The 12,435-nt window shown below is 41.7% G+C and overlaps 1 long non-coding RNA gene across 1 annotated transcript; it reads left to right on the top strand.

The window, feature by feature from the left end:
• Positions 1-5,179: 5,179 nt before the first annotated feature.
• LOC116781024 lies at positions 5,180-6,450 on the top strand. The gene is made up of 3 exons (XR_004354748.1): positions 5,180-5,234; positions 5,410-5,521; positions 6,264-6,450. It is a non-coding gene; the product is annotated as an uncharacterized LOC116781024 (long non-coding RNA).
• The last annotated feature ends 5,985 nt before the right edge of the window (positions 6,451-12,435 follow it).

Genomic DNA, 12,435 nt, shown 5'->3' with positions numbered 1-12,435 from the left:
AAGACATTGAAATTTTCAGTTCACCAGTAGATAAAAGAATATTTTTTCTGGTTTTTTTTGTCTGTTTATTTTTAAACTAATGTCCCCTAAACTTCCAACCTCAACCAAGTTTCAACATATTTAATTTTTTATTAATAAAATAAAATATTTCCAAGTTCATTTACTGTAATCATAATACACATTGGCACTTGGGTGGTACTTTTAATCTGTTTTTCTTCTTATATAATGACACACATCCCTGTTCAATTAGGTGACTCATCGTACACTTCAGCAGTAGCACACTGAGAAACAGAGCAAAATGTATTCCTAACAATTACATACTTCTTTTAAAAAGTTATAGTCAATCAAGATTGATAGAAAGAAACAAGGTTAAGACCCATTTGTGTCATTTAAAATGATAGCATGGTCTATTTCACCTCAGCACTCATTTTAAAAATGGCAGCATGGTTTGTGATTCATAACCATACCCCCTGTCACATAATTACATGTTTAATTCCATTTAGCCACCTACACACATCGTCTTGCTTTTCACCTTTATTGTTTGTTCTTTCATACTTCATCCAGGCTAACGTGGTCCCAGAGTTCTTCTAAGTAGTAACAAAGACATGATTGCTTGCTTATTTAATTGTTTATTTATTTATACACTCTGCTTTTGCGAGTTGTTTTTAAAGTTTATTGCACAGTTAGCCAGAAAAATCTAACCTTGATAAAAGTACAGTAGACAGGTCTAATAGGAAGGATGTGTTTCACTGTAGCTGGATGGGAAGCAACACTGTGAGAAGATTTGTATTTGCTTGCTTTTCAGCCCTGTCCCAGTGCATAGGAACCTGCAGCCACAGCCAAGTTGTACCACCTGGCAAATCCCAAGACGTCAACTCCATCTCACAACCAGCCAAGTTACCATAAGACAGCTCAGTTAGTTTGGCTCTCCCATGCAACAGGGATTCAGAAGCTGTTTTATGGGAATACTCTTTCATGAAAGAGTAAGGCCTGTCTGCTGACCAATAACCAGGAAAAAGCTTTTATCTGAATCCAGGAGATTGGATATTGTGATTGTCAATATCAGCCCCTTCAACACCTCAAGACAAACCATGTGAGCCTTGGGAATCTACAGTTGGGCTTTAGTTTTAAACAGCATGAGAAATCAGAGCACCTGGCTGATATTCCCATGTTGCTCCCAGCAGCTGATATCGAATGGTGCTGCACAGCACACCCTCCAGTGACCATGGGCTCATTTCCAGGTGCAAGGCATTACAAGCATCAAGCCTGTGGGACACCAAAGTGTGGACCCCTGTGGCACACCTGTAAATCTAGTGGGAAGGGAGACTGCGTTTAGTGTGCTGTAACATGAAAAGCAGTGCTTCCACAACTTTGAGATTTATGTGTCCACTATATGTAAGGAATTGAAGGGACAATGTGTGATGTGAGTTAGAGATTTTCCCTAGGAAAGGTGGGATAAAAGTCAGATACAGCCATAAGGCTTTGATCTACGAGATGAAAAGCATTTCAAAGAAGAGAGAAGTTCAACAGATGATTTCTGGATATAGTTAAGATATTTACTTAACTATAATAGCTCGTCTTTATTTTTGAGCAGTTCATGAAACAACCATACAATACTACAAAGAGTTCAGATGACAAACAGTGTTAGATGAAAAATAATCTTGTGTAGAGGAAGTCACCAAAATATTAACAAATATAAAAATTACAGATATCAGAGCAGTTCAGGAATCTGCACAATGGGTTTTGGCAATCCAGTCTTGATTGCTCGGCCACAGAAATACTGCTGGATATTTTTTTTTCCCACTCATAGACAGATCCTGTTTGAATTACTTACTTGTTTATATCTCATCTAATGAATTGACATGTTATTCAGATTCAATATGTAGGAATTAATTCTATTCTTCTCTTGGTGCATTCATTAAAGCTGATTTATCCTGTGTGTTGCTCTTGAGTAGTGTCTTTGGTTATCCCTTTGGCTATCTGTTTTCCCATGGCATTGCTTCCCCAAGGCTTGCTATGACTTGTACTCAGGCACTGCCAGCTTGACACCCACACAGTGGGGAAGGAACGAATGGCAGCAAGCCAACAGTACTGGTTGAACATCACTCTGCAGATAAGCAACTGCACAGAGTTTCCATACTCTCTGATGCCCAGATATTGGCGTTTAGAAGAAATGATTGTCAAAAAGCAAATAATAGGTGTTCAAGTTAGTGAAGCTGATAAACTCATGACACTTATTCACAAAGCATTAGTGATTTACTGTACTGTCCTATGCTAGAAATTGGGGCAGCCACATATCAATAAGGATTTATATAGTCAGACCTGAACCTCTAGTTATCATTCATACCCAAATACTCAGACTAGAAATATCAAAGCAGTAAAGTACTACCTAATCTCTGGAGCTCTGTTCTACTTAGTCAAATGCTTACTTCACCTGTAATTTACTGTCTTTCAGCTAAACCACATAAAATAGAGAAAGCTTAGTTACAACATAAAAATGTCTTTTCTTGTGAACCATAGAAAGATCAAAACACTCAGTTGCAACATTTTTATCATTTATGTTTTCCATAACATAAGGAGAAATAATGTGAAACTCAGCAAATGTATCAAATAACTCAAACTCATCAAGCTTTCTGGGGAGTAACTTCTATCAAAAAAGAGTAGCTGACAAATTTTCCCCAAATTGGCTGCAGTAAAGTTTATTCCTATTAAAATAAATCAAGTGAAACTGATCAAATCAGGCTGTTTGCTATATTACTGAGTGATGCAAATGTTTTCTGTTCTTACCTAGAGTAATTCTGCAAATTTCACTATGAATGAAACTAAATTGTGCATCAGTGGAGGCAGTAGAAAAGCTAAAGCTCAGTATTTAAATTCAGTAATATGGTTTGAAGCTGGCTCCCTGCCAAGTCTCCAAACCTTACAACAAGAAGTCATCCCCCCCCCAAACCTCAGGGAGAAGAGGGAGAAAAACAACCAAGAAAAACCGAAACGAGAGAGACAGCTATAGCAATATATATATATAAATATATTTACACTTATGTTACTGTTATATACAATTGAAATATATACAATTTCACAAAGGAAAGGGAAGGGGGAAGGGAAAAAGGAACAAAACCAAAATAAAATATATATATATCCTGATTAGTAGCCCAATATCTATCCACTAAAAGAGTTAGCAAAGAAATATCCCACCACTCTCCTTGGGACAACCGAGAGTTGCTCTGGAACGATCGCCGGCAACTTCCGCCTCCCAAGGTCAACAAGGCCTTACCAGGCCTCGCTCCCCAACACGGCAGACTCAACAGCAGGGAACCTGCACCTCCAAGCCGCCGGAAGGAAAGAGAGCGAAGGCCTCTCCTCCTTTCTTCTTATAGTCTGGTTTACGTAAAAATCGTAGGGAATACTGGGTAAATTTGGGCCCTTCCTTGGTTACAAACTGGTCACCAAGGAAGGCCTGGACCAAACTACCACAACAGTGCATCTAGAAATCAGCCCACCTTGCAAAAGAAATCCGTCAGCAGACTAAAGGAAGCAAAACTGCACAAGGAAGTGGAGCCGAATGCACAAGGAAGGGTTTGCAGCTAAGTCTCTTTCTGAGTTCCATTCGGCACAAGGAAGAACATCTTCATTCGGTGACCACTTCAGAAGTGCCCAGCATGAGTATCACAGCAAGGCTGAATCAGAACTCGACAGCTGGAGAGGGAGTCTTTCCAGCTGGAAGGCCTCTTCACCCTTACTTAATTTCTTGCAAGTCGTCACTCTGCTCAGGACAGTCTGTGTAATGGGCAACCTCCGCATTTTAATGGATATTACTGCTGTTTGGATGAAACTCTGCACACTGGTGCAAACTGTGCAAAGTCAGTAAGACAAGTATTTTGCTGAAAATACGAAGGCACATTCATAGGAGATGATTCCTCACTGGAGTTTCCTTACAGAAGCAGAATAAAGGAATGGCACAGAAAGCTAGAGCATGCTTACACAATTAGTCATCAGGTGCAATTTTGAGCAAGAGGGTGGATGGCAGGACAGGAACCATTACCACCAGCTTTCTGCAGAGTATGCTTTTGATGGTGTAGAAAGTAGTGAAATAACTGATCAGAAAACAAGGGAGGAATGCCAAGGTTAGCAAAGATACAGCAAGCAGAACTATTACTCTAATGATTCATTTTTTATAAATTTAGAAAAAAAACCTGTTTTGAAAGAAAAGAACACAAAGATTTCCATTGTATGAGCTTTGGGACATGTTTTGACAGAGGCATGATGGAAGATCTATTAAGCTCAGTGCAATGGATAAAGACAACAACAGATCTTTAAAACTCAAACAGCAAGTGTCACAACTGAGAAGAATGTGAGACATGGAAGAGCTTTCACTGGTGTACTACCATGCTTGGCAATATTACAATCAGACAAACAAAGAGATTGAACAAGAATAGAGCGGAAGTGCAAAAACAGTGAGAGAAAGGTGCGGGAGCTTCTGAGGAAAGAAACCTCATAGGAACACTATGTGGAGAACTCTAGCAGAGAGGAGTGCCACATCACAAAAACAACAACAAAACCCCCAACAAACAATAATTAGAAGAAATCAAGAGAGTCAGAGAAGGATAAATCTACACTATGTACAGGTCAGAGAAGCTGGTAAGTAGCTGAGAGAAAATAACAAAAGGTTGAACATTGCAATTCTAACCACATGGTGCAATTAAGAAAGGCCAAATAATTAAAAGAAAAACCATCCAGGAGTATGGGTTGTGGTTTAACTCCAGCTGGCAACTAAGCTCCACAGAGCTGGTCGCTCACTCCCTCACCAGCAGGATCAGGGAGAGAATTGGAAGAGTAAAAGCAAGAAAATTCGAGGCTTGAAATAAATACAGTTTCATAGGGAAAGCAAAAGCTACACATGCAAGCAAAGCAAAACAAGAAATTAATTCACTGCTTCCCATGGGCAGGCAGGCGTTCAGCCTCTGCAGAGGCTGAGGGCAGAGAGCTCTCTGCAGAGAGCACGGCCCTGTCACACGTAATGGTGGCTTGGGAAGGCAAACACCATCACTCCAAATGTTCCCCCCTTTACCTTCTTCCCCTCACTTAATGTACTGAGCATGATGTCATAAGATCTGGAATATCCCTTTGGCAGTTGGGATCAGCTATCCCAGCTGTATATCCTACCAAATCCTTGTGCACTGCGAGCCTGGTTGCTGGTGTGGTTGGATGAGGAGCAGAAACAGCTTTGGCTCTGTGTAAGCACTGCTCAGCAGTAATGAAAACATCTCTGTAATATCAATACTGTGTTCAGCACTAATACAAAACACAGTCCCATACTAGCTACTGTGAAGAAGTTTAACTTTATCCCAGACAAAACCGGCAGAGGATGGAAATACCTACCTCTGCTCAGACCACCTCCTCTCTTTCCAGCAGGAACCTGTTCAGGACATGGACATGCCAATGCTTTAAGTGTCAAGAGGTACATCATGACTCACCAGATCTGCGTGTTTCATGTGAACTCACTGGTTGTCCCTTGGTTTAGGTGAGCTGGTGTTCCTGCTCAAACCAGGATACTCAACAAAACCTGAGGGTTTTGCTCATTTATTATTTACCTCTGATGTTCTTCTCATTACTGGCTGCAGTACTAGTACTAGATGGGGTTCAAGAAGTCTTACATGACAGCAGAAAAAGGCTTCACTGATAAAAAGAAAAATTACCTCTCAGATGAGCTCTGCTATGGTGATGCACTACAGTAATCATATTAAAAAACTGCACAGCCTAAACACCACGTGTGGCAGACAACTTCTTACCAAAAAAAAAAACCAAACCAAAACAAATAAACCAAAACAAAACCACCACACCTTTCTAAATTACCCAGAAGGCAACCTGCCAAGCAACTAGAAATCATCCCCAATTACATGTAATGGAAGTGCCCAAGGCATTTGACTCTTGGGCTACCCAAGGACTTGGAGCCCTGTTTACCATGAGAAAATATCTACACAGACATCAACCATGAACTGCTCCGTGCATGTAACTAGGGTTCACATCTGTGTGGTACAAAGCAGGCGCGATAACAGTCAGAACCATTTGTTTGCCTTCAGGAAGTTCCTGGCCTGGACCTTCCTTGCTCTGTGGATAAAGTGAGACTGTGCCCTTGTCAAAGAAGCCCTAAAGGAAATCTCCAAGAGGCACCTGTTCTGATTTTACCTCATCACTACAAAATGCTGCTACCATGTAAATGCCCAGTTAATCTAATTTTAGGATACTACCTTGTTATCTTACAGATGCCTGTAAGCCACAGAATATTGCTACACCATCCAGATGGAAGAGGAAGATGGAAGAAGACAGATTTTTTTTTTTTCTTTCTCTAAAGTCCAACTTTTCACTGGGATTGCTGTGGTTATTTTTCATCTCCCTCCATAAAGGACAGACTAAGTGAAATAATTACAGACCTTCTCTGAGCATTCTTATCTCCTAGAACACAGAAAATACAACAGAGCACTCACTGATTTATCTGTACAAAGAGAAGCAACTAAGAACACATTCAGGCAAATCCCTTCCTGTTTCCCCCTCTATAGTTACTTGGAGGAAGTTATTCATACACTGTATTTTTCTGAGGTTTGTGTTATCATTGCTAAATATATGGTGACCCCGTATTTACCTCAGTAAGTAGGTCTGAGAGCTTTACGACTGTTACAACTTCCCTGTAGGAATATTATAGATCAAAGAAGATTGTTCCAACTCTAGTGAATTTTTGTAGTATCATAGCCATTGCATTCCTCCCTTGTGCTTGCAAGCACTACTTTGGTTAACAAGATATACTCTGATATAAAACAGCCTGAAGAGTAACATGGTGCTTTTGCAAAAGCAGGGTCTTGATGCACCATTTTGCATAAAATATCTTCCCAACAATCAACAGCTTTAGTAAGAAAGCACAGAATTATCAGTTCTACTTATACCCTTCTGAAAAGAAAGTTTGTGCATGCCTATGTAACAGTCCTCAAAACTGGCTGATGAGTCTTTGCACACCTCGTGTGACAGCTATATGTCCAAATACCCAGTGTGTGGGAGACATAGTCTCTGTGCAGCCCCCCAAATTTATCTAGCACAACAGTTTGTGCTAGATATTTTCTACATGAATAAGAAATAGTGAATTCAGTGCAAAGTTGGCTGGGTGTAATTCCTCAGCCTGACTTACGCAGAGATTCTGAAGGGTGATCAAACAGGCATCTGGCTCTGAGCTCTGGTGGTCATGTGTACTGGGCAGTAGGCATGGGTGGTGTTTCCAAAATGGAGTGTATAAATGTGTTAGCTAGCAAGCTGTTGGTGGTGATCAGCAGATTCAGGAGCCTGATCTATGTCACCTAAGGAAAGTTCATAGCTTTTGTCTGGTCCACAAATAAAAAAAATCACTGTTTTTAAGCTGGTGTGTAGAGATGGAGAGTTAGCACTTTTAGTACATGTGGAGCCATAATCTTTAAAAAATATATATCTTAGCTGATCCAAGTAGGTTCTCAGTTTTCCTTGCAGCCTTTCAGTTCTTAAAGGGGGGTTATGAAAAGAGTGAGAGAGACTTTTCACATGGGTATATGTGAACATAGGACATATGTGACAGATATCACATAGGAAAAGGGAGAACAGTTTTAAGTTAAAAGAGGACAGATTTAGACTGGATATTAGGAAGAAATTCTTTACTGAGAGAGTGGTGAGACACTGGCACAGGTTGCCTAGAGAAACTGTGGATGCCCTATCCCTTGGCAGTGTTCAAGGCCAGGCTGGATGGGGCTTTGAGCAACCTGGGCTAATGAAAGGCCCATGGCAGGGAGTTTGGAACTACATGATCTTCAAACTCCCTTCCAACCCAAACCATTCTATGACTCTAGGATTCTGTGATTCCCTAGACATGTTCTCATGATGGCCAAAACAGGTGTGTTTTTCCAGCCGTGCTAGCTCTGTGAAATTATGGCAGAAGCAGTCCTAATACTTACTGAAAGCTTGTTAGGAAGCTGGGATGCTTGATGCCAGGTTAGCTGGCCATAAAGGTTCTAGGTTTCCCCATATGCTTTACCTTGGCTAGCTAAGCTTATCTTAAATCAGAGTGCATATATGCATCTTGGAGTCTTTAGAAAAGCACAGAGACTTATACCACCAGCTCTCTATCCCAGCAGAGACAGGGCTACTGCCCTAAAGGACAAAGTAATCACAGAAATGTGGTTACATGGTGATTAAACTGTAGTGTGCAATTAATATGGCAGTTTTAGAACTCACTTGGACAAGGGTTCAGTAACAAGATCATGTTGACAAAAACATAATTTTGATGGTTCCTGTCCTGGAAGGGTGGAAGTGGGGCTTGAAATCAAAACTTTACTGGTCAAGAGAATTTCTGGGGGCAAAGGCACCAGTGGCTTTGTGCCAGCATCCAGATCCTGATAGAAAAATGTGTAGTATTACTCAGATTTGCAAAGCACCTGAGCTGCAGGAAGGGGAGATGGCTCAGCCACTCGTCCTGCCACAACAGTTCTGAAATTCAGCCCTGGAAGCCAGCAGCTGTGCACCCCATTTGCCAAACCTGCACTGTGGCATGTGAAAACATGAAAAATGCATTAGCCTCACAGTTGTAGCTGCATGAAAAGTCTTGGATGCAAAGGGCTTCTGATGCAGAAGATTTTAAGTTGTCATTAATTACAGAGACATTTTTAATGTCTCCATTACATCCAGAGATCATATTACAAGACATAATTGCTTTTAGAGTGCAATTAGGCTGTAAAATTACTATACTAAAAAGCAATGCATTAATAAAATACGTATTCAGGTATTTTGTACATCAGTGCCTTTTAGAAGATAAGGAACTGCTCTGTGTTCAGTGCTGTTCCCAAATAGCTGTGATAATTTTCTGTTTTCTGTTGTGATCTTTTTATTGTTCCACCAAATCTTCCCTCAACTGTGTGACAATACTGAGACTAAGCTGCGCTGCAGAAAAAAGGTGAAGAGTTGTTCTGGTTAATAAGAATGGAAATACATGGGATTTTCTATTGACATTGAACACTTGCTTTATTATCTTTTACCAGGAAAAAAAAATCTGCTTAGAGACAAGACTCATATTGCAGACAAGAAATGGTTTACAGCTCGTAGCCTCCCTCCATTTAGTGCTGTCCACTGTGGAACGAAGGAGAAACCTGAAATTCTCACTCCCAGTTTCTCAGAAGAGGGTAAATGTGGCATTAGGTCTCATCTCAGCCCCCAGAGGTACCTGGGCCTCAAATCCATAAAATTCATAAAAATAAATGTCACTTAGGCTGGGAAAGTAGGAGAAGGAGGAGAAGAAGGAACTGTTTGTGTAGCCACTGAGGAATGTTACTGTGATACAATTAATCAGTTGCATCTCTCTGCACTTAGCAGAAGGAGTATTCTAAAAGGAACTAAAAGATGCAGTAGAAGATACGAAGGGTAGGAAGCATGCTGCATGTTTGATAAGAATAGGGAGTGTATTCAGCCTAAAAAACCACTCAGTTGTTCATTTGCCCTGAACTAAAGCAGGCGCTATTATTTTAAAATGTTTTTGTTTAACTCTTGTTAGTACTGAATATGTATTTCTGAAGACTGTGAAGTAACTATAAAACTGTCATCTTCTATGAGGAATGACTTCAATGTGCAAGCACAGCCCCTTCTACCTCTCCTTCACCCACTGATGCTCCATGCTAACTCCAGCCTTCTGACCCCCAAGCATGTGTTGTGCTCACAATCCTTCTTACGCTGAAGCACAGTCTCACTGAGACACCAGCCCACACTGGGACAGAAAAAGGACTGTTCTGGACAGTCTGCCTGGACGTGGGGGGTTCCTGGACATATTGTTGGTTCTCACAGTCCTGTGCAGACCACTGCATGCCGTTACTCCAGTGTGCCCAGTGAGTGCCAGGTGTCTCCCAACTCCTGTTCCCATTGCAGCACCCTTGGTGTTTTCTAGTGTCAGCTATGTTGGATTTCCCAGACTGATTACCACGTTGCTTTTTATTTGCCAGAGCTGGAATAATTTCAGTCCTGGCTGGTCCAAAATCTTTACTGGAAACGTCTCTGCTCCAGCTTGGTCTCTGGTGGAGAACATGCACAACAGGTAGAATTTCATAAGCAACCTACACAAAGCTCCCACAGAAACCACAGGTACTTTCTGGAATTGTAGAGTCTGCTCAGTGAGGAAACCAGTGCTAAATATAACAACAAATTGCTGCTTAATGAGTAAGACTTCATTTGGCAGCAAAGATTCCTCCACCGACTTCGCTGGCATAAACACTCAAGGTGTAGGAAGCCTTGTAGTAAAGAGGGTAAGGAAGGCGGGGTGGCAGGGTGGGACTAGGGGGGCGTCTGGAAGTAAATAGTCTTAATTTAGTGTCAAGCAGATCCTCCAATATTTTCAGAACCTGAACAAGTTCATATATTTTTGCAGAAGGACAGGAAAATGCCTAAGCCCGAGACAGTCATTTGAATGTGACAAATGCAGTGGAATAAAATGTCTTTATTGCATATTATTCCTATGGGAAATAAAGACATTTCCATAGGAATAAAATAGTACTGCAAACATTTTCTATGGGAAGTCAAATGTAGAGCAGCTGATTCCGAATGGCAAGATTTACTGAAGGGAAAATAAAAAGATGAAGTGTTCGTGGCATCTTACATGAAAAAGACTGCTGGTACTTATGATAGAGTTGGCTAGTGGCTTGGGAAATCACAATTCTTGCAGGCTAAAGTGGAACTGGAGGTCAAATTTTCTCTTCAGCAGGGAAGTCTGAAGTTAGGAGCCCAAGCTGTCCCCACAGTGCATAGTGTCCTTGCAGACATCAATGTCCTCCCCAGCTCTCTTGGGAAGTTTGCTCTGTTTGCTTTTTGGTATGCAGTGCAAATTGGCAGCATTCATTCCTGGTCTGTATGTGGTGGTAGGCTGAAATGATAGCATATAGGCCTGAAAAACAGGAAATCTAATTATTGGAATGCTGCAATTAATGTAATAGGGTGATTGAGAGTCCAACTGGTAAACAACTAGATAATTGGACAATGAGGAGGATGTCTGGAGTCCATCAAAGGCTGTCTAAGGCCTCCACAGGGCACCTGAGGTATTTTATGACAGAGACATCCAAATATAGTACTTGAAGATGTACAGCATGAACTGAACACATGGTGCTGCTAATGACAGATGCTGGAGTACATGCTTTGCCTAAGGACAAATAATTACCCAGTTAAAAACACGTGCTAAGTGCATGATAGATAGTAACAACAAAAAGGCATGATGCAAAGCGTCAAAGACAAATGAAACATAAGTCCCAGGGAGACAGCAATGTGGACTGCCTCCATGGCTTTTGCCTCATTTATACCCAGGTTGCTCACACGTGGTCTGGTGCCCAGGCAGCTGGCTCCCCACATCTCTTCTGGGCGTGCAGAAGCCCATCCAAAAGAATTCAAAACCCATGCACCTTCGAGTGCCTCCTCCAGAAAGTGCCTGGGGAGTGGAGGGGAAGAAGCTGCTGCCCTGCCATTGAGGTGACACTATTAGTCACTGCTGGGAAAACTCAACTCTACCAGTGAGTGTGAGAGGAGGGAAGGGAGGAATAGGTTGGGAAAACACGTAAAGGCAGAGCTGTGAACAGCCAGACAGGGTTAATCCCAGTGGGGCTTATGCTTCTTCCCTCTCCTGTACCCTTAGAAATTTCAGAAAACTCAGGCTAACTACATAAATGCACATGCACAACAAAGAATTATTTATACAGGTGCAGCAGAAGGGAGTTTTTGCATGGACATGAGTGCCATTGTCAGAATGAGAGTTGCCAGGGCACAGCCATGGGTGGCTGCAGCCTGCCTATGTGGTTTTTACCAAAATATGAGCCCAGGCCATGCTGAATTGGTAGGGTGTTTGTTGCCAGGGATGTAGCTTTCTCTTTGGCCAAAAAAAAAACAAAAAGAAAAAAAAAGATAAATAAATGTATAACGATTAACACCAAAGCTGTTCAATCAAAGAAGCTTGCCCCAGGCCCCAGCAGACAGACTGCTGGCCTTGGAGGCTGAAAGTCCAAAGTCTTGCACTGAGTGTTAGGCTATTGCTTCCTTTCCTCCTGGAGATGTTCCTTGCTGAGTGGATGATTCAGTACCTGCTGGATGGCAGCATGGCAGGTTGGATAGACAGATGGCTCAGGTGTTCACCTGAGGCACAAGCACTGAGTTCAAACCTGCGCCCCAATTAACAGATGCCAACACAGAGTGAAACTGCTCCACTCTGTGAGCTGAGGGTGACGATTAGATCCCTCATCCCACAGCTGGGGCAGAGAAGGACTCTGCACTGTCACCCACTTGCCCTTCCCTCCCTTTGCCCTGCTCAGCTTTAATGTTTGTCCATCCTCCTGTGCTGTAGGAAGACAACCAAAAATCTGGAAGAAATAGTCATGATGGGAACAGCATGTATTTTAGGGGATT

The sequence above is a fragment of the Chiroxiphia lanceolata genome, chromosome Z (assembly GCF_009829145.1).
Source record: "Chiroxiphia lanceolata isolate bChiLan1 chromosome Z, bChiLan1.pri, whole genome shotgun sequence".
Taxonomy (NCBI): domain Eukaryota; kingdom Metazoa; phylum Chordata; class Aves; order Passeriformes; family Pipridae; genus Chiroxiphia; species Chiroxiphia lanceolata.
This window is presented reverse-complemented; position numbering and strand designations above follow the sequence as displayed.